At 33.3% G+C, this 21015-nt stretch overlaps 1 pseudogene; it reads right to left on the reverse strand.

Annotated features, from left to right (window-relative positions):
- Positions 1-717: 717 nt before the first annotated feature.
- On the reverse strand, positions 718-20566 carry LOC110658601 (60S ribosomal protein L7a-2-like; annotated as a pseudogene).
- Between the last annotated feature and the right edge of the window lie 449 nt (positions 20567-21015).

Below are 21015 nucleotides of genomic sequence, written 5' to 3' on the forward strand. Positions count from 1 at the left end.
CGTTATCATCGTTACTACCATTATTATTACTTGATTACTGCTGTTATCAATATCATTGTTGCCGGTGTTAATGTTGGGGTGAAAATATGAATAATTTCAAATTTAAATAATGTTTAAAAAATAATAATATCATTAAAATTTTATTATTAATTTGATTATATTTCATAAATATATAAAATACTTAATATACACTAAAAAAATGGGCTTTTTTATTGAAGGAAAATCTCATCGCTAAGAGATAATTTGCCGTCACAAAAAAAAATTGCGATCAAAAAAATCTCATCGCATAATGTCACAATAGGTTTCACCATTAAAAGTATAATGGGATGAGAAAAAGTGCCCAGTCACAATTAAGTTTTAGGAAAAAATATATAATATCCGTTGCTAAAATTTCAATTGCAACTGAATTTATAGGCAAATACCTTCGCAATTGAAATAATGAATTTATATTCATGTGTTTGCGACCAAAAAGATTCTATCATAATTTTTTATAATAAGATAATATTAAATTTGCTTAAATCTAATTATTTGCACAATTTAAAATATTTCAAATAATTTTTTACGTATTTTATTATTGCACATTTCATTCTCCCATGACATATGTAAATAAGAGTAGATAGCTAAATGTCAAAACTACTCTAAAGCAAAACTAATACACAACACCATCAAAATTAACATGTCCTTTATAATTATAACTCTTCACTACTCCCTAGAATCTCAAGACATTCTCTGTGCAACCTCCTTAGCTAAGAGTTTCTTCTTAACTTCGGTCTTAGCCTGAGATTTGGAGCCGATGATGCCACCACCACACCTTTTGCGATGCTTATCAAACTTGCCATTGTTCAAGAAATATTGACTTCAAAATCAGGACAACCAACGTCATCCAATATAAAAAAAAATTTGCATAAAATCAAACCATTAATTATAAGGATTGTTAATTATAAGGGCAAACCATAAATAAATGATGTGTTAATTATAAGGGCATGCCTTAAATAAATGATGTCTCTGTATATTAGTGTCACCAAAGATGTGCTATTTATTACCTTGACTGCCTCCAAAATCTTGCTAAATTCCAATTTATCTTCATTCTTCATAGATGCAAGGCATAAAACTGCAATTATTTTCTTGTGAAAAATATGCTTTAATCACAAAAATTCAGAAGACCACAAACTGTCATTTTTCCAAAAAGAAAAAGACAGATTAAAAAAGATCGCTAAATGGATGGAATAAGTGCCGAAAGCTCACTACTCCAAGCTGTGACTTACCCTTCACAATTGCATAAAAAGACCTTTATTTTTTGCACAAAGCAGGCAACCAAACAACAGGCTTAATTGGATCAACATCATGTACAATAACCACTATATGGAGTTCAATTATTAAAAAAATTAAAAATAAAATTATAACCTATACATGTTGGATACCATAAACGTGCAAGTGTTAACCATTTGATAGATGTTATAACAAATACATGCTCAATGAGGTAAGTAACATGGTTAAGACCATACATAACAATAATGAATTTCTTTGATTCCATAGTTTTCCCCTTAGCTTTAGCCTATGCTCTTTTAAAGAGCCTTTCCTTCTTAGCTGCCTTGTCCTTGAGTCTATATATGAGAAACAATTTGTAGAGTTGTGTGGCTATAACATAAAACAATAAGTCAAAAAAAAAAAAATTGGTATCAGAAAACATCATCCTTAGTATCAAGATATCATAATCATAATAATTTCATTAGAACACCACAATAAAACAAAAGCTTTTGAGTTTCAATAGATATCTTACCAAGGTTCTTGTCAAAGTTTTTTTTTTGAATTGGTTAACAGCAGGAGGAACCTTCTAACGTTGCTTCAAAATCCTCCTTTTCCTTTGTATACAAACTAAAATTGAAATCAAAATTAGAACTCAAATATCTAGTAACCTAAAGTAGAAACAAGGGAAACTGTTGACTCACTAACCTGACTGAAAGCAAACCTGAAACATCTAGATCCTTATAGCCCATATCCTTTGAGTATGGCCTGCTCAAACTCCAGAAAAACAGAATGCAATTAAGGAGATATCATATCTCATTTTTCAAGTTTAAGATAATGTCAAGATAAGAAGACCCAAAGAACTGAAGAAACATTCTACAATTTTAAAGTAGAAAAACATAAGCAATGCTCATACTCCAATAGGACAAGCTAATCTTAATAGGTTATGCGACCAATCTGGTTTCTAACTTGAGCAACCACAAAAACTGTAAATGGTTAAAACATCAACTCAATCTATGTTTTGGTAGTTCAATCAAAACTGCCACCTTTATTCTAAAAAATAAAAATAAAAATAAAAATAAAATAAAAAATGCCACCTTACATCCATTGATTAAATTTCAATTAATTGTGTAATTAACAAAACCCAAAATGTCAATGTAAGCACTTAAATTTTGATAAGCCTCGTATCTAATGAAGGTTTGTCTTGAGCATGATTTGCTATATTTAATATATTGGAAAGAAATTCTAATCTTTTCTAATAACTAAAAGGAAAATACAAAATATGTATATGATATTTTTTATGGACTTCAAAATGTTATCTAAATTAATTAATAAATAAATATTTAACACATGTCAGAATTTGAACCTTGACTCAACCTTGCATGGTTGGATCCTTAATTTTTACTCTATCTTCTCTAGTCCAAATTTCTAATGACTAATGTAGACATCATATTTTGGACAAGCTTTAAATGCGTAACTTACCAAGTCGATCTTCCATTTTAATATTTTATCCGATCCCCGCCGGTTGCCTGATGCTAGGTCATTTTCTCTGAAGTGGTAATGATCTGAAGATAGGTAATAAATTCGATCTCATGAATCCCAAAGTGTTTTTTGATCCCTCCATCAACCCGATTTTTTTGGATTTAACCTTCAGATCTTCGAACCATCTTTGTATTTTTGTTTTTCGATCTCTTGCCATTCAAAACTCTGAATTGCGGGAAGTTTGGCGATTAAATATCTAATCAAGTCATCGTTTTGTCCGATCTCTAAATATGTGATCCTGAAATGAATGTGGACTAGGACTCGATTTCGAATCATTAATGTTTCTATGGTTTTCCGATCTCATCCTCGCAAATAATATTTTTTGATCTCTTTAAGCAGTCATGTTTTATAACCTATCTTAAGTTCTGTGGAATTAGCATTCATACTTAATGGGGATGTTTTCCCGATCTCATCATAAAACAAATTTATTTCAAAGTCGAAAATATACAAGTCATTCGGCAAGAAGATCTTCCCTAGCTTGTTCTTCAATTACATCTGCAATATTTACTCCCTCCTCTCTCTCTTGTTCGCCCTCACTCTCAACTTCAGCACCCGGAGCAAGTTCCTTGAGCTAAGCGAAGTCCTCTGTAACACCCCTATGTTTGGTAGTGCATTCTACTGTTCCAGTGACCAGTATTGTCCGGAGAGCTAGGATGCCTAGAAATACACTTAAATATTGATGAGGAGACATAAAATAATGAAATACAAAAAAAGAAAATACAAGAAAAACAAAGAAAAAATAATAGCAATGAAATGTAACCAAGTTAAACAAGCTGAGAACCATAGCGATGGGTGACCGCACCGGGAAGTTGCGGCATGGACCGTTGACTAGCCTTGGATCATGGGAAACACTGGAAAATATTTTTAAGACTTAAATAAATATCTATTGAAGTATAAATGTCATTAGAAATATCAAAGAAAAATTAATTAATTAGTATAAAGAAAAACGAGAAATCGAGAAAATGACAAAACTCGGTATTACCGAAAAATCAGGAATGCAACCCGAATAGGGGCATTGTGGTCATTTGACACCCCGAGTTATCTTTTGACCTAGATGTCCATTAAAAATAAATGATATTAAACTTTGAAAATACCATGAAAAATTAAAATGAGATACATTATGTAAATAGTAAAAGTGTGGTGGCCAAATTACAAAAATTGGAAAGTTTAACATTAAAATAGATTTTTAATCAATTAGTGCTCCACTAACATCACTTAAGTGGACCTTTAATCAACCTTTGGATAGAAAATTCTGTCATCTTCAACCTTTGGAAGAGTGGTTGAAATGAACTCCATGGGAGACTCCATGGCCAAACTCACATCCACACCCATGCATCCATGATTCAAGCTTCCTTTCACCATAAATCCTTCATTAAACCTTGCATACTCAGCTTGGGGAAAACATTGGTAGCAAAAAGAAAAAGTTTGGGTGAGGTTTTGAAGAACTTCAAAAGTGGTAAGTGAGTGTTTTCAATTTTTATTTCATTAAAAGTGTAACCAAGGTTGTGGGTAGTTGATTTATGGAAGAATTTTTGAAGTTTGATGTTTTAATAGAGATGTGCATTTTGGCAGCCATGGAAATTCAGTATATGTAGCTTGTTTTTACTTGTTTATGGTTGTTTAAGATATGGTTATTGATGGCAACATGGATATGTGTATAATGGTTTGGAATTGGGTATGTAAATAGGTTATGTTCATGTGGTTAAATGATGTAAATGGACTTTGGAAAATTCTGTATTATAGTGTGCATATTGAGAATGGTTACAAGCTGTCCAAAATGACCAAAAATGTGTTGTTAAAGGTGTTAATGGTAAGGTACAAACCAGAATTGGCATGAAGGAAGTAATTTAGTAAGTGTTGAATATGTAATTGGTAAGTGATGAGAAGTGTGTAGTAGGGCAGTGTATGTTTTGGCTTAGAACCTTAAGTGTGTGACTCCAATTGGTATGAGACCAATTGGATGTGAAACTAGGCACAAAATGTGCCAACTTTTATGAAGGAAGCTTACCAAAATTCTGCCTAGAAGGTGACTTAAAAAATGACCAAATCCGGATTAGTGACTTGAAAGCCTGAAAATTGACCATTTGGGCAGTAGTTAGTATTTTGATCATAACTCACTCAAAACAGGTCAAAATGACCTGAAATTTTTACCATGAATATTTTAGACATATATCTACAATTCTTATGAAGACACAAAAGCCCAAAAATGGCTAGAACCAAGCTAAATAGCTTATACAAGTTCAAGTACCAAAACTGGCAAAACCAAAAGTGACCTAAAGTTACTATTTTGGTGCATTCTGTCCAGCATTGGTAAATTGGCCATATCTTGGTCTACACAACTCAGAATGATCTGAAATTTTGCCCTGCGTGCAATAAGACATAGACCTACAAGTTTTTAGTTTGGACCGAAACTCGAAAACCGAGAAAACTAGGTCGTCCGAGTAGGTCAAAATAGTACACCGAAATCCAGTAAATTGTAATAAAATGCAACACACTTAAAAATGAATTTGGTAACTATATACCAACACTAAAGGGCTCTAAAATGTGACATATTAGTAACATTGGAATTGACTCACTTAGAGTGCATCAAGGGTCAACATTATAAGTTGACTAATGAAATAAATTAAAGGGAATAGTACCAAGAAAATTTAGATATTGGATTTTATGGTTGGAAACAAATTCATTGAGTACTGAAATACTTTAAATTGTGTGTTTTAGTTGATTAGGATATTGAAAAGCATAAAGAACATTGAGTCAAGGCCTAGGAGCTACTCAAATCAGGTTTGTGCACAACTAGTTTTTAACTGATTTTGTTCTGAATATTTCATATGATTAAATGACATATTTTTCTTATGTATTATGTTTAACAAGCATTGGATTTAATTCAATGATTATTGAAATTGTTATAGTACGTATAAATTTAGCTTTGTGAAATGGTATTTCGATAAGTATTAAGCATTGTTGTGAATTGAATAAATTATGTTTTGGAAAATTGTGATAGAACATGTTTTGAATTATGATGGGCAATTTGCATGAAAAAATACAAATTTATGATTTGAATTGTGATGAGCATAAAAATTATTAGATATTGGAATTGACTTGAATCTAATTGTACTGTGATTTATGCTTACTAAAAGGATTGTGATATTGTTTTATATCTCACTATAGATGCTTAACTTGGTTATTACCTGTCTCTCTCATTTGTTGAGAAGACAATGGAGTTAGTTGTATTTTGATTACCATGGTATGTGCATAGGCTTAGATTCTCCTCTTATTAGAGGTTAGATCTAAGTTTTTTTATGTTATGGCCCTTTCAGAAGAATCATTATTATGATGTGTACTGTGCACGATGATTCGACCTCCTCGACCATAGGGAGTTAGAATCCGATTCGACCTTCCCGACCATAGAGAGTTAGAATCACCTCGAAGATGGCCCTTTCAGATTAGTCTTGCATAGTTAGTGTTAGTAGTATGCCCTAGAGCATATCATTTAGTATGTATCTTGTACATATTTTTATTAATAAAAGGCATTTCCACTTTTCCGTTTACATAATATATTTATGTGTAATAGAAAAGGTCCATTGATATTTTGTTAGAAATATTATTCTTAAGTTGTTAAGAATATGAGTGACAATATTTCTAGCACAAAGTATCATAAATAGGTTCACAATCAAGGATACTTCATAATAAGGACATGACTTATCCAGAAAGATTGTATTCATGTTTGTTCCTAAGTTATTTATATGAGATATAAATAAGATGGAATGGTGAGTCTCATGCCATATAACAAACATGATAGGCACTTATAAATGATAAGTAGGCCGAACCAGTGACACTTATGACAAGCACATGGAGTTTACTCTTGTCAATGTTTTGTCATAAATCATATCAGTGCATATAATCTTTAGACCTGAGATAGCACAGTTATCTTGTATATAGGTAGTTTGAGTTTGATACTGATTTCATACTTGTACTGTGTATGGGTATATAGGCCTGTTGGCTCCTACTAGTTATATATGGAATTAGGTGTTGATCAAGATGGAATCTGTTCCTCTAAGTAAATAGAGATAAAATCCTATGTTCATTTAATTGTTCTTGATGTTTCAAGTTCCTGGCCAGGACAGATAGATTTACTCAGAAAAGAGTTTCTGATGAGAAAATCTTTTTAATCAAGAACTGGAATTAAAAGAGAACATAATATTCATAGCAAATGGAGTTTGACATAAACCATGACTCCAGCTTGAGTTGGGATTTTGTAACAGAGAGATTCTAGTGCATGGTAACATATGATTATAGGTTCATTTAAGGTAAACCTTATTACTAATTGGGTGGCCATGGCATGCTATGCTAGGTGTTAACCATGGTCTATGAGGTGCATAAAATGATTTAGAGAAATCATTTATGGTAAGAAAGAGTTCTGATGATATTAAGAGTTGATATCATGTCTCATTGCCAATTAGTGATGAGCCTAGTAAGTCACACACATACACAAGTTATTACCTATTTAAATATGATTTAATTAATTAATTAAAGAGTTTAATTGATTAATTAAATAGGTTTGGTTTGCAATTAAATTGTAAAGTCCCTAGCATGACTTGAAATAAACTCTAGATTATTGGATGTGTAGTATAAATTAAATTTGTATTTAAAGTGTTTAAATATGAATTTAATTAATGAGAAATTAATTAATAGAGATTAATTAATTAATTTATATTTGATATAAATTAATTAGAAGAAGAAAAATAATTATTTTGGGTTAAGAACTCAAAATTAAGACACAGGGGTATTTTGGTCATTTCACAGTGTGACACGTGGCACCATGAAATGGTGACACATGGGATTACACATAAACTTGCCAAATATTTTTTAATCATGTAAGATGATTAAAATCAAGATTAAATATAGGTTTGACACTTGGCACAATGTGATTGGGTCACTTAAACCTAGAGCTAATCAAAGGGTGACATGTGGCAAGGGTTTAATGTGTTAACCTAGCTATTTAAGTGTTGTTATGAAAAGAAAAAATAACCAGCAGCCACTCCTCTCCTTTGTCACGCCACTTTGAGGCTTTTCATCTATTCTTCTTCATCTCTCATCAATTCAAAGAGATTAGCCATCAATCTCTTGAATTAAGAACACTAGAAATTGTTTTTAGTGTCCTGTTTACATCTCTAATCTCTTAAAAGGCAGAACTTGAATTTCTAATTAATAGAAAAAGCTTTAGAAGCTGTTCAAGGGCTGCCATAGGTGTTCTTGGTGTGGACAAGCTAGAGGGACAACATCTGGTGTCCTGAAGACGAATCTCAAAGGCGCAGACACGCTGCAGTGCATCAAGAGGTTAGTGTAATCGTTTTTTTATTTAATCTAGGGTTCTAAAATTAATCTGATTAATTTTAAAATCTTAAACAGAAAATACAGATCCAAAAACATATTAAAAGAGTTTTAATATATTGTTTATCATTGAAATCAAATAGATAAAAATAAATCTTGCATGATGCATGTGACCCTAGGTGAAAATTTTGAATTCAATGGTATAAACTTGTGTTTTTCACCTTTCTGTTCCTTCAATTGGTATCAGAGCCACTATATTTGCCATTTAGATTGTTGATTATATGATTTAATTGTGTGTTTAATCATGAGATCAAAAGATCATTGCTGGTTGCAAAGCAAGGTGGCGGTATATTTAAAAAAACACCATCAATGGTGCGCATGGTTTGGCTACCATGGGTGTTTCAAGGTTTGGCTTTTAATTATGCAATTATTGTATGATCTAAGGCCTATTCTTTGACTAATTAAAGTGTTTAATTAGTAATTTTAATCACACAATTAAATTATAATTCAAATCAAAATTTTAAAAATTGTTTGAATGTGATTCAAATCTGAATTTTAAAAGTTATTTGAATGTGATTCAAATCTGAATTTTTAAAGTTGTTTGAATCATATTTAAATCTGATTTTTTAAAATTGATTGAATAAAATTCAGATATGATTTTTTAAAAAATGTTTGAATGTGATTCAAATCTGATTTTTAAAAAAATGTTTGAATGTGATTCAAATCTGAATTTTTAAAGTTGTTTGAATGTGATTCAAATATGAATTTTTAAATTTGTTTGAATGAGATTCAAATCTGAATTTTTAAATTTATTTGAATCATATTCAAATCTGGATTTTTAAGTTGAATATGAGATATTCAATTTAATTTAAGTATGTATGTTTTATTTAATTGTTAAATAGTGATATGCATGATGGATGATCATGGACTATAAAAGACCAATGTAAATGGATTTATTTCTTTTATGTTTCTTTGGGATTGTAAATTAATTAATTTATTTTAATTTATTTTGGGCATGTATTATTAAGTTTGTAATAATTTTTGGGTTGTAATTTCATTTATTTAAGTTCTTGTAAATTCGCCTTGGTATGCCAAGGATTACCATGTAATATTGGATTGCAAGAAGTTCAAGGAGGTCAAGAGCATTGGTGGGACCAGTGGGAGGAATTCAAGATCAAGTGTTGATTATGTACTCCTTCAGCAACTCTTGTAAAATGAATAAATGAATGAAATGCACCTAGGAATGCCCTGATTCAATTCTTGGTGGCTCAGAATTGAATCCCTTAGAAAGTCCATGATCATACCATATTTACTGCTTATCCATGAATGCATGAGATGTATGAGAATGTATGCAATTATATGATATATGCATGCTAAATGGATAATGTGCAAAGTGAGACCTTAATAGTAATTAGAATGACCATAAAATCTTCCAAACAAATGATTAAGTTGGAAATGCTATAATTAAAGTAATTATAACATAGGCCCTCCATTGGGGCAATTATTTTAAGAAATTTTAAATAGTTGCATAAGATGCAATTAATTTAAGAGATTTTCTTAAGAGTAATTGTTAAGCATGAGATGTTGTAAATATGTAAATGGTTTAGTGGCCAATATTGGATGTACCTGAGGACATTGAAATTATTTGCATAATTACTGGCTCAATGGGATCAACTTAACTAATGCAAGATAAGTCAATAATGGATGTACTTAAGATTTTGAGCATTAGGAGCTAGTTAAAGATTGAACCTCACATGAGATGTGATGGGCAAGGAGTTGCTCACTTATAGTTTATTGTAATTCCAATAATGGATGTACCTGAGGATGATCAATAGAATTATAAGAATTCAATCACCCACTAGAAATCCATCCAACTAGGATTTCCGTTTTCTACTTTGGAAGTGTAGGATTCGCTAAGTTAGTGGGAGGACCAATTTGATTAAAAGACCATAATCATTTTGGTTAATTACATTATACATTTACTAATTAATCTGGTTATTTCTGCAGTTAATTTTCTGATAAAAATGAGCACAAAACAACCACCCCCTTCGAATATCCTTGCAAGCATACTTGATCACAATAGGTTGACAGGACCTAATCTGTCTGATTGGTTAAGAAATTTGAAACTTGTCCTAAACCTTGAACATATAGGATATGTTCTAGATTCAAATGTTCCTGGTCCCTTACCTCTAGAGGCCACACAAGAGGAACATGAAACTTTGGATAAGTGGAAGGAGCATGATATGAGAGCTAAGTGTTACATGCTTGCTTCCATGAGTAATGAGTTACAGAAGCAACATGAAAACATGCAGAGTGCAAGTGAGATCCTCCTTCACCTACAAGAGTTGTATGGTGAGCACAGAAGGAACGCTAGGTATGAGATATCTAGACAGCTATTCCGTATGACGATGTCTGAGAGATAGAATGTTGGGGATCATGTCCACATGATTATTCGGCTGATTGAACAGTTGGAACATCTTGACTTCAACATGGATTTCCAACTACAGACGGATTTGATCCTTCAGTCCCTTCCTGAGTCTTTTGCGAATTTTGTGACAAATTTCCATATGACTAAATAGGAATGCACCTTAGCTGGTTTACTCAACATGCTGGTTATTGCCCAAAAGAATATGCCAGGCAATAAAGGAAAAGAGGTAGCTTTGGTTGCATCTTCTTCTGCTGGAAAGTCCAACAAGAAGAAGGGCAATAAGAAAAAGAAACCTTAGATTTCTGGTCCTTCCAAGAAAATAGCTAAACAGAAAAGAAAGACTAAAGCTGATGGAGGCAAAGGAAAGTGTTTCCACTGCCAACAGGATGGGCACTAGAAAAGGAACTGCCCAGAGTATCTTGCTTCTCTGAAGGACAAGAAGGATACACCTTCGGAAGGTATGTCCATATCTTGTTATTTAGATTCTGATGATACTCATAGTTCATCTACAGCTTGGGTTTTAGATACTGGTGCCAGTTCTCACATTTCTAATGATATGCAGGAACTAGCAAATAGTAGCAGCTTGCGTTCTCAAGATATTAGAGTCCGGATTGGCAATGGCTCAACTGTTGAAGCTTTAGCCATAGGATCTAAATCTTTTTACATGTTTGGACATGTTTTGTGTTTGGATAATATTTTATATGTACCTGATGCTTTTAAGAACATCATTTCTATATCTAGTTTGACTAGAAATGGCTATGAATTTCAGTTCACAGATGATGTTTGCAATATTTATTTTGGAAATAAATATGTTGGTTAGGGTTATATGAATGATGGTCTTTATTATTTGGATAATAATGACAAACACAAATTGAATGCAAGTGATCTAAAAGAATGCAATGCCATGGTGAAAACCAACTCAAGTTCAAAATATATTTGGCACTTAAGGTTATGTCATGTTGCAGAAGATAGGATTGCAAAACTGGAGAAAATGGGGATTTTATCCTCATTGGGCTCTGAGCCTACTCCAACTTGTGAATCTTGCCTTCAGGGCAAAATGACTAGATCACCCTTTGTTGAACAAGGGCTAAGAGCTGAAAATATTTTGGAGCTAATACATAGTGATGTATGTGGTCCATTTAAAAAAATGGCTAGAGGGGGTTTTCATTATTTTATTACCTTTACTGATGATAAATCAAGGTTTGGGTATTTGTATTTGATGAAATACAAACATGAATCTTTTGAAAAGTTCAAAGAATTTAAATCTGAAGTAGAAAATCAAACAAGAAAGAGTATTAAAGCTCTTCGATCAGATCGTGGAGGTGAATATTTGAGTACTGAATTTGATGAATACTTGAGAGAGCATGGCATTGTTTCTCAGTTGACTCCTCCAGGAACGCCACAACTGAATGGTGTATCTGAAAGGAGAAATTATACCCTATTGGATATGGTACGTAGTATGATGAGCTATACTGATATGCCAATCTTCTTTTGGGGATTTGCATTAGAATCAGCTTTGTATATTCTGAATAGGATTCCATCAAAATCAGTTTCTTCCACACCTTATGAGATATGGCATGGAAGAAAACCAAGTCTTAAGCATGTTAAGATTTGGGGTTGTCCAGCTTATATCAAAAAGCTGAACACTGATAAATTGGAGACCAGATCAGAAAAAGGTCGATTTGTTGGATATCCAAAAGATAGTTTTGGATATTATTTTTATTTGCCTACTTCACAAAAGGTTGTGATAAGTAGAGATGCCACATTTCTTGAACAACAGTTTGTTCAAGAAGGAGGCAAAGGAAGGCAAATAGAGTTAGAATTGGAGAATTCTGACCAACCAATAGATCAGATGAATATAGATCCATCTAGTCAACCTATACCCGTTGATGAAACATCTACAGCTGTTCCTCGTAGAACAACCAGGGTATCTCACCCACCAGTGAGATATGGTTTTCTTCATGAAGAAGAACAAGAGTTGTCTACTCATGAAGAAGTAGATCATGGAGATGATCCACTTACTTATGAAGAAGCTATATCAGATATAGACTCTTCAAAATGGATTGATGCTATGAAATCCGATATTGATTCCATGTATAAGAATCAAGTTTGGGATCTTGTTGACCCACCTGAAGGTATTGTACCTATAGGGAACAAATGGGTTTTCAAGAAGAAAATTAGTTCTGATGGAAAGGTAGAGACCTATAAGGCAAGGCTAGTAGCGAAAGGGTTTCGCCAAAGGCAAGGAATCGACTATGAGGAGACTTTCTCACCTGTTGCCATGCTTAAATCAATTAGGATTTTATTAGCAATAGCTGCATACTATGATTATGAGATTTGGCAGATGGATGTTAAAAGAGCTTTTCTCAATGGATACATTGAAGAAAACATTTTCATGGAACAACCTAGGGGTTTTGAATCCCATGATGGTTCCAAGGTATGCAAGCTAAAGCGATCCATTTATGGGTTGAAACAAGCTTCGAGGAGTTGGAACATCCGTTTTGATGAAGCCATTAAATCCTTTGGTTTTATCAAAAATAAGGATGAGCCATGTGTATATAAGAAGGTTAGTGATAGTGCTATCACTTTTCTTGGCTTATATGTGGATGACATACTGTTGATGGGTAATGACACAGGTATGTTGATGACTATAAAGGTATGGTTGTCAAATACATTCTCCATGAAAAGACTTAGGGGAGGCAACCTATATTCTTTGGATTCGCATCTATAGAGATAGAGCGAAAAGAATAATTGGTTTATCTCAAAGTCTATACTTGGAAAAGGTGTTAAAGAGGTTTAACATGCTTGATTCCAAGAGAGGATTGTTACCAGTGAGACATGGTATCCACCTTTCTAAAGAGATGTCTCCAAAGACACCTGAAGAAAGAGATAAGATGGCCAGGATTCCATATGCTTCGGCTATTGGAAGTTTAATGTATTCAATGTTGTGTACTAGGCTGGATATCACATATGCTGTTAGTTTGACTAGCAGGTATCAATCCAATCCAGGTTTGGAACATCGATAGTCATCAAGAATATCCTTAAGTACTTGAGAAGAACTAAGGATTTATTCTTGATTTATGGAGGTGGAGACTTGCAATTAGATGGTTATCGATTCGATTTCCAATCGATATTGATGATAGAAAGTCTACCTCTGGATATGTGTTCATTTGTAATGGATGTGCAGTCAGTTTGAAGATTTTCAAACAGAGCACGACTGCAGATTCCACTACGAGGTCGAGTATATTGTCGCATCGAGATCTGCAAAGGAAGCTGTTTGGATAAAGAAGTTCATGACAGAACTTACAGTAGTTCCTTCCATTAAGTCAGCAGTTCCACTACACTGTGACAATAATGGAGCAGTCATACAGGCTAAGGAACTAAGGTCTCACCAAAATCCAAACACATAAAAAGGCACTGCCACTTTATCAGAGATATAGTTGGGCAAGGCAATATAGCCATGCAGAATAATAACATCAGCTGAAAAAATCCAGCTGATCCATTTACTAAGCCTATGTCACAGACTCAGTTAGACCGACATCTTGAGAAGATAGGTCTAAGATATTGTAATGAATGGCTCTAGTGCTAGTGGGAGATTGTTAGTAGTATGCCCTAGAGTGTGACACCCCTTACCCGTCTACAGTATATCCGGGTAAGATATGTCACACGGTGTACCGGCACACTCTATTTTTCCTTAATTAATTTTTGTCATAGTTTTAAATAGAGTTTATGAAATATAGTTCATTTAAGTCATTTATTGAAATTATAATTTATTTGAGGTTCCAAAAATTTTATAGAAAATCCGGCAGAGTACCGGCTAAAAATGGAGAAAACAGTTCTTCGGAACCTGTGAAAAACACTTCCAATATTCATATTCAATCATTCTCAACCTCTAATATCAAAATCTCAAAATTTTCAATTTCAGTTCTCAACAACCTTTTCATTTCTCAAACATCCATTTCTCATAATACTCATATACAACAATAAATAAATGCTCAAATTTTGCATTCATAACCATAACTTTCATTATTTACATGAACATCATGATACATTTCATAAGTTCAAATACATATGAGAAAATAAAAATTTGATTACAAAATATCAAAATGACACCTAGTGTCCTACCAATGCACTACAGGTGGTGAGGTGACACGGACACTGTGCAGAACTGCAGGATGGACTCACCCAGTCTGTGGTCTACTGGGCTCACGATTTGTATCTCCAGTACCTACGCGTGGCAAAAGCAACGCGCTAAGCAATAATGCTTAGTGGTGCAATAATATAATAAAAGAAATAGCAAGAAAATAAATATGTAGTGAATGTATATGTTATATTTGTTTGGTATTTGTATATTATTTACTTTGTCCACTTTTATTCATTTGGTTGCCCCAAGTAACCTACACTAGAAGACTAGACTGGATAACGGGTAAACTGGCACTGGGTATCTAGTACCTCGGGCCGTCACACCATCGGTCACATATGCATCTCCCAGGCAAATGAACAGCTAACAAGTCAGAATACATCAGCACAAGGCCAAATCTCAATACAAGGTCGAATGGCTAAAAGCCATAAAATCACGTAACGGCATATTACCATGTGCGATCGCTAATCGAACCCTATTGGCATGCCAAACTATCCAAACCAATCTTGTTAGGTATACTAGGGCATTTGAAACTTTTAAATTCTTCAATTTATGAATTTCAATTTTTGGTGTCACTATTCACCTCATTGGTCAACAAAAATGTTGACTTTTGGATAGAAAATATGTACATTGACTTTGGCACTCCCAACATACCATATTTGGCATTCAAAACTTGTTGGCATTAAGCATTTATACCATTTCAAAGTTTAAACCAAGGGAAGCAGAATTTTCAGATTTTGAAGCCTGATTTTACTGTTTTATTGAGCACTGTTGCAGTGGGAATTTGAGGAAATGGTAAACATGAAAGTTGTTCCTTATTTTGTCTAGTTGAATTTCTTTTTTTGAATCACTCTATTTGGAGTTTTGTAGCTCCAGATATGGTCCAAAAACCACAACTGGCCGGATTGCCAAAACTGCAGAGTTACCAAATCTACAGTAACATGAACAGTGACTGTGACTACCATTTGGGTTAGGTTCTAGACATAATTTGGGGTAGGTTTCTTCGTGAAAGTTGTTTGTCTATGTCTTAACTTGTTTCTGTAAAAATTTCAGGTCAATTGACCATTTCTACATTGAGTTATGGCCAAATGAACAGTTACTATTCATTTGGTCATTTCTGCAGGTGCTGTTGCAGGGTATCCGGATTGGGGCCAACTTTTGGTCCTCTTGCTTTGGTCTTTTGGGCATTGTTTCTTCAGAAAAAATGTGCCATTATAAGCCTAGTTTCATGTCCAATTGTCCAAACACCATTTGGATCAACACAGCCAAAGATATGGCAGTCCAAGTGGACTGAAATTTCAGTCACCCTGCTGCACTCACAAGGCAGCATACTCATTCACTTGCCATGCTATATTTCTGTCCAAATTATGTTCAAATTTTCTCAAATGGTCACTAATTGACCATTAGGATGTTCTTTAACAATTTCATAAGCCAAGTTCACATTGTGCTCCCAAAACCCTAATTCAAATTCATGATTTATACAATTTACCTTAGTTAGCTACTAATTCATTATTCTTATGTTTATAAACTTCAAACATGATTTCTAGTTCACTTCAAGCTCATAAAAAACACTCATTCCTATTCCTTCACTAGGGCAGCCGAAATTCATGTACACATACACATGAGTTTTTGTTCATTTAAATTACAATTCTTACTAAGTTCAAGTCCCTAATCATGAAATTAAAGAGTTTTAGGTATATAATGCACTAACCTCTTGTAAGCAGATTTTTCCAAGCCCCAAACTTCACTTTCTTTCTTCTTCTTGGCTGCCAATTGCTTTGTCTAGGTGTGGGATTAATTTTTGATGAAGGGACTTATGGGTTTTAGTGAGTGGATGAAGAGAAAATCAAGTTCAAAGCTTGATAAAAATGGTGGAAGAAGGGAGCAATGGTGGACGGCAAAAAGGAAGAGAAATAGGAAGAAGATGAAACTGAATTTTAGTCAAATTTGTCCCATTCTACTCATTTATCTAATGGAAATTTAAGTTTAATTAAAAAAATTTTTAATGACATCATGAGTGATGTCATTAATCCTATTTTATTTTTCCTTTTTCTCTTCTTTTCTTTTTCCATTTTCCATTACAATTTTCATGATTTTAAATTTATTTTATGTGTCTTAATCTCTCTTATTTTAATTGACATTTAGGCCAAAAATCACCTCTGAAGGCAAAATGACCAAAATGCCGTCCGTTTGGCTTAACGGGTCAAAATTGTCTGTACCGATTGAAAAATTTTTCTAAATATTTTCTTGGCATTCTAATGCCATATAAACCTCAATGACCCTTCTCTGGAGTCCCAAAAATTATTTTATGAATTTTTCCCCGGGTCTAGGGCTCCTCGTTGCGAGAACCGCAACTTTCCTCTGGTTACCCATCGCTTGGGCACCGGCTCGTTTAACTTTGTTGTATTTTATTTCTAAAATTTTTACTAAATTTTTCTTATTAATATTTGAGTTAATTATGGTTCCTGACTTTAGTTTAAATATTTTTCCGGACGTTCTAGCTGTCCGGACCGACACCGGTCACCGGAACAGTAGAATGTACGGAGTTGCTACCGGGAGGTTGTTACATAGAGCATATCATTTAGTATGTATCTTGTACATATTTTTATTAATAAAAGGCATTTCCACTTTTCCATTTACATAATATATTTATGTGTAATAGAAAAGGTCCATTGATATTTTGTTAGAAATATTATTCTTAAGTTATTAAGAATATGAGTGACAATATTTCTAGCACAAAGTATCATAAATAGGTTCACAATCGAGGATACTTCATAATAAGGACATGACTTATCCAGAAAGATTGTATTCATGTTTGTTCCCAAGTTATTTATATGAGATATAAATAAGATGGAATGGTGAGTCTCATGCCATATAACAAACATGATAGGCACATATAAATGATAAGTAGGCCGAACTAGTGACACTTATGACAAGCACATGGAGTTTACTCTTGTCAATGTTTTGTCATAAATCATATCAGTGCATATAATTTTTAGACCTGAGATAGCACAGTTATCTTGTATATAGGTAGTTTGAGTTTGATACTGCTTTCATACTTGTACTGTGTATGGGTATATGGGCATCTGTTGGCTCCTACTAGTTATATATGGAGGTAGGTGTTGATCAAGATGGAATCTGTTCCTCTAAGTAAGTAGAGATAAAATCCTATGTTCATTTAATTGTTCTTGATGTTTCAAGTTCCTGGCCAGGACAGATAGATTTATTCAGAAAAGAGTTTCTGATGAGAAAATCTTTTTAATCAAGAACTGGAATTAAAAGAGAACATAATATTCATAGCAAATGGAGTTTGACATAAACCATGACTCCAGCTTGAGTTGGGATTTTGTAACAGAGAGATTCTAGTGCATGGTAACATATGATTATAGGTTCATTTAAGGTAAACCTTATTATTAATTGGGTGGCCATGGCATACTATGCTAGGTGTTAACCATGGTCTATGAGGTGCATAAAATGATTTAGAGAAATCATTTATGGTAAGAAAGAGTTCTAATGATATTAAGAGTTGATATCATGTCTCATTGCCAATTAGTGATAAGCCTAGTAAGTCACACACATACACAAGTTACCACATATTTAAATATGATTTAATTAATTAATTAAAGAGTTTAATTGATTAATTAAATAGGTTTGGTTTGCAATTAAATTGCAAAGTCCCTAGCATAACTTGAAACCAAATCTAGATTATTGGATGTGTAGTATAAATTAAATTTATATTTAAAGTGTTTAAATATGAATTTAATTAATGAGAAATTAATTAATAGAGATTAATTAATTAATTTATATTTGATATAAATTAATTAGAAGAAGAAAAATTATTATTTTGGATTAAGAACTCAAAATTAAGACACAGGGGCATTTTGGTCATTTCACAGTGTGACACGTGGCACCATAAGATGGTGACACATGGGATTACACATAAACTTGCCAAATGTTTTTTAATCATGTAAGATGATTAAAATCAAGATTAAATATAGGTTTGACACTTGGCACAATGTGATTGGGTCACTTAAACCTAGAGCTAATCAAAGGGTGACATGTGGCAAGGGTTTAATGTGTTAACCTAGCTATTTAAGTGTTGTTATAAAAAGAAAAAATAACCAGCAGCCACTCCTCTCCTTTGTCACGCCACTTTGAGGCTTTTCATCTATTCTTCTTCATCTCTCATCAATTCAAAGAGATTAGCCATCAATCTCTTGAATTAAGAACACTAGAAATTGTTTCTAGTGTCCTATTTACATCTCTAATCTCTTAAAAGGCAGAACTTGAATTTCTAATTAATAGAAAACGCTTTAGAAGCTGTTCAAGGGCTGCCATAGGTGTTCTTGGTGTGGACAAGCTAGAGGGACAACATCTGATGTCCTGAAGACGAATCTCAAAGGCGCAGACACGCTGCAGTGCATCAAGAGGTTAGTGTAATCGTTCTTGATTTAATCTAGGGTTCTAAAATTAATCTGATTAATTTTAAAATCTTAAATGGCAAATACATATCCAAAAACATATTAAAAGAGTTTTAATATGTTGTTTATCATTGAAATCAAATAGATAAAAATAAATCTTGCATGATGCATGTGACCCTAGGTGAAAATTTTGAATTCAATGGTATAAACTTGTGTTTTTCACGCTTTCGTTCCTTCAGTTAGTGAGATAAAGAATGGTTTTTAAGATAAAGAATGGCTTTTAAGATCAAGAATGGTTTTTGAGATAAAGAATTGTTATTTCAATTATGATTTATGTATAATTGATTTTGTTGGAATTACCTTAAATGGTTGGTTATGATTTGATAAATTGAATTTCGTGATCAAAGTCATTTTATACAAATGATTTATATTATTGGCAATGGATATTTTGAGTATTGGAATTTGATGAGTATTCAGATTTCCAAATTATTTGCTATAAATTTTGTTAATGTATATTGTACTATGCTTTAAATTATAGTTGTGCACCACTGAGTTCACCATTCCGCGATAGCTTTGTATGCTGTCGTAGGTGAAAAGAGCATAGAGCAATTGAGTAAGCTTCTTTGAAGAGACATTCAGATTAACTTCAGGTATATCATAGCTATACCCATGTACATAGGTTTTGATGTATGCATGTAATAATATGTATGTAAATTATTTGAGCAGTTGTATAAAAACTCTTGTAAAATATTTTGGTATATAATTAAATGTAAATTATTGTAAATGTAAATTTGAGATTTCATTTACTTGAATAGTTTTGTAATATAAATTTTGAGTCTTATAATCAATGAAATGTTTCTTTATGATGAGATTAGTTTGAAAATGAATTGATTATTTATTGAGATTTGAATTGTGAATTGAAATGAAGTTATAGGAGTTATATTTGAGAAAACATATTGGGAGTATATTTTTTTTGCAGAATTGAAGAACTGTTTTCTCAAAATATAGCCCGCACTTTGCCGAAGTTTTGAAAAAATTTTATAACACCAAATTTTAATCGATGATTTAAATTTTACGAAAATTGTTTTAAAATCCCTTGTAGTATATCTAATGGGTTATCGGTAGGCGAAGTATGGTAATTCATTAGGTGTACTACGGGATCATGTTACATCTTACGGGGGAGTAGGGTGTGACATTCTCATCGGGATAATGTTTGACAAGCTCGGTAAGGAGATCACTATGAGCTTTCACATAAGCCCTAGCTTCTTTCGTTAGAGCCTCCTCATCGTTCGCTTGAATCTCTTCAGAGAACTTAATCCGGACATCATCAAGCTCCTTTTCTAGCAAAGCTATCTTCTCTTCGTAAGACTTTGTTTGTTCTTCCAGCTTGACGACCCGAGCATTCGTGGCAGAGAGCTGGTTCTGCATTGATGCCATGTCTTGAGACAGCCTCGACATCCCTCTTCATAAGATAAACCTTCTCTCTAACCACGTGCTGGGTCACCATTGCTTCTGAGCTCAAGCTCATTTAAAGGCTGAGAAGATCATCAATATTTTTAGGACCCATTCTGGTTTGATCCTTTGGGAAACAGATCATGGCGCTCAATACTTTTGCCAAATTAAGATTGCCCCGCGCTTATTTATTCTTCTCCAATGATTGGAGTAGTATTCCAGCAGCTTGTGAAAGAGGTCATCCAGACGAAGCTTCCTGACTTAAGGATCTGCCCTCTGAAGCTGAAGTGACCGGAGGTTGGGGAGGAGTTTCAGATCGGGTGGGAGGCTCTACGGTAAGGATTTGCCCCTCTGGGATAGATTGATCTTGGATTAGAACCTCTAAGCTCGTCTCTTCAGTTCGGGCTCTCTTCTAAGCTTAAGCTCTCTTCATTTTTAATACCTTTCTGCTGAGC

This window comes from Hevea brasiliensis, chromosome 7 (assembly GCF_030052815.1).
Source record: "Hevea brasiliensis isolate MT/VB/25A 57/8 chromosome 7, ASM3005281v1, whole genome shotgun sequence".
Taxonomy (NCBI): Eukaryota; Viridiplantae; Streptophyta; class Magnoliopsida; order Malpighiales; family Euphorbiaceae; genus Hevea; species Hevea brasiliensis.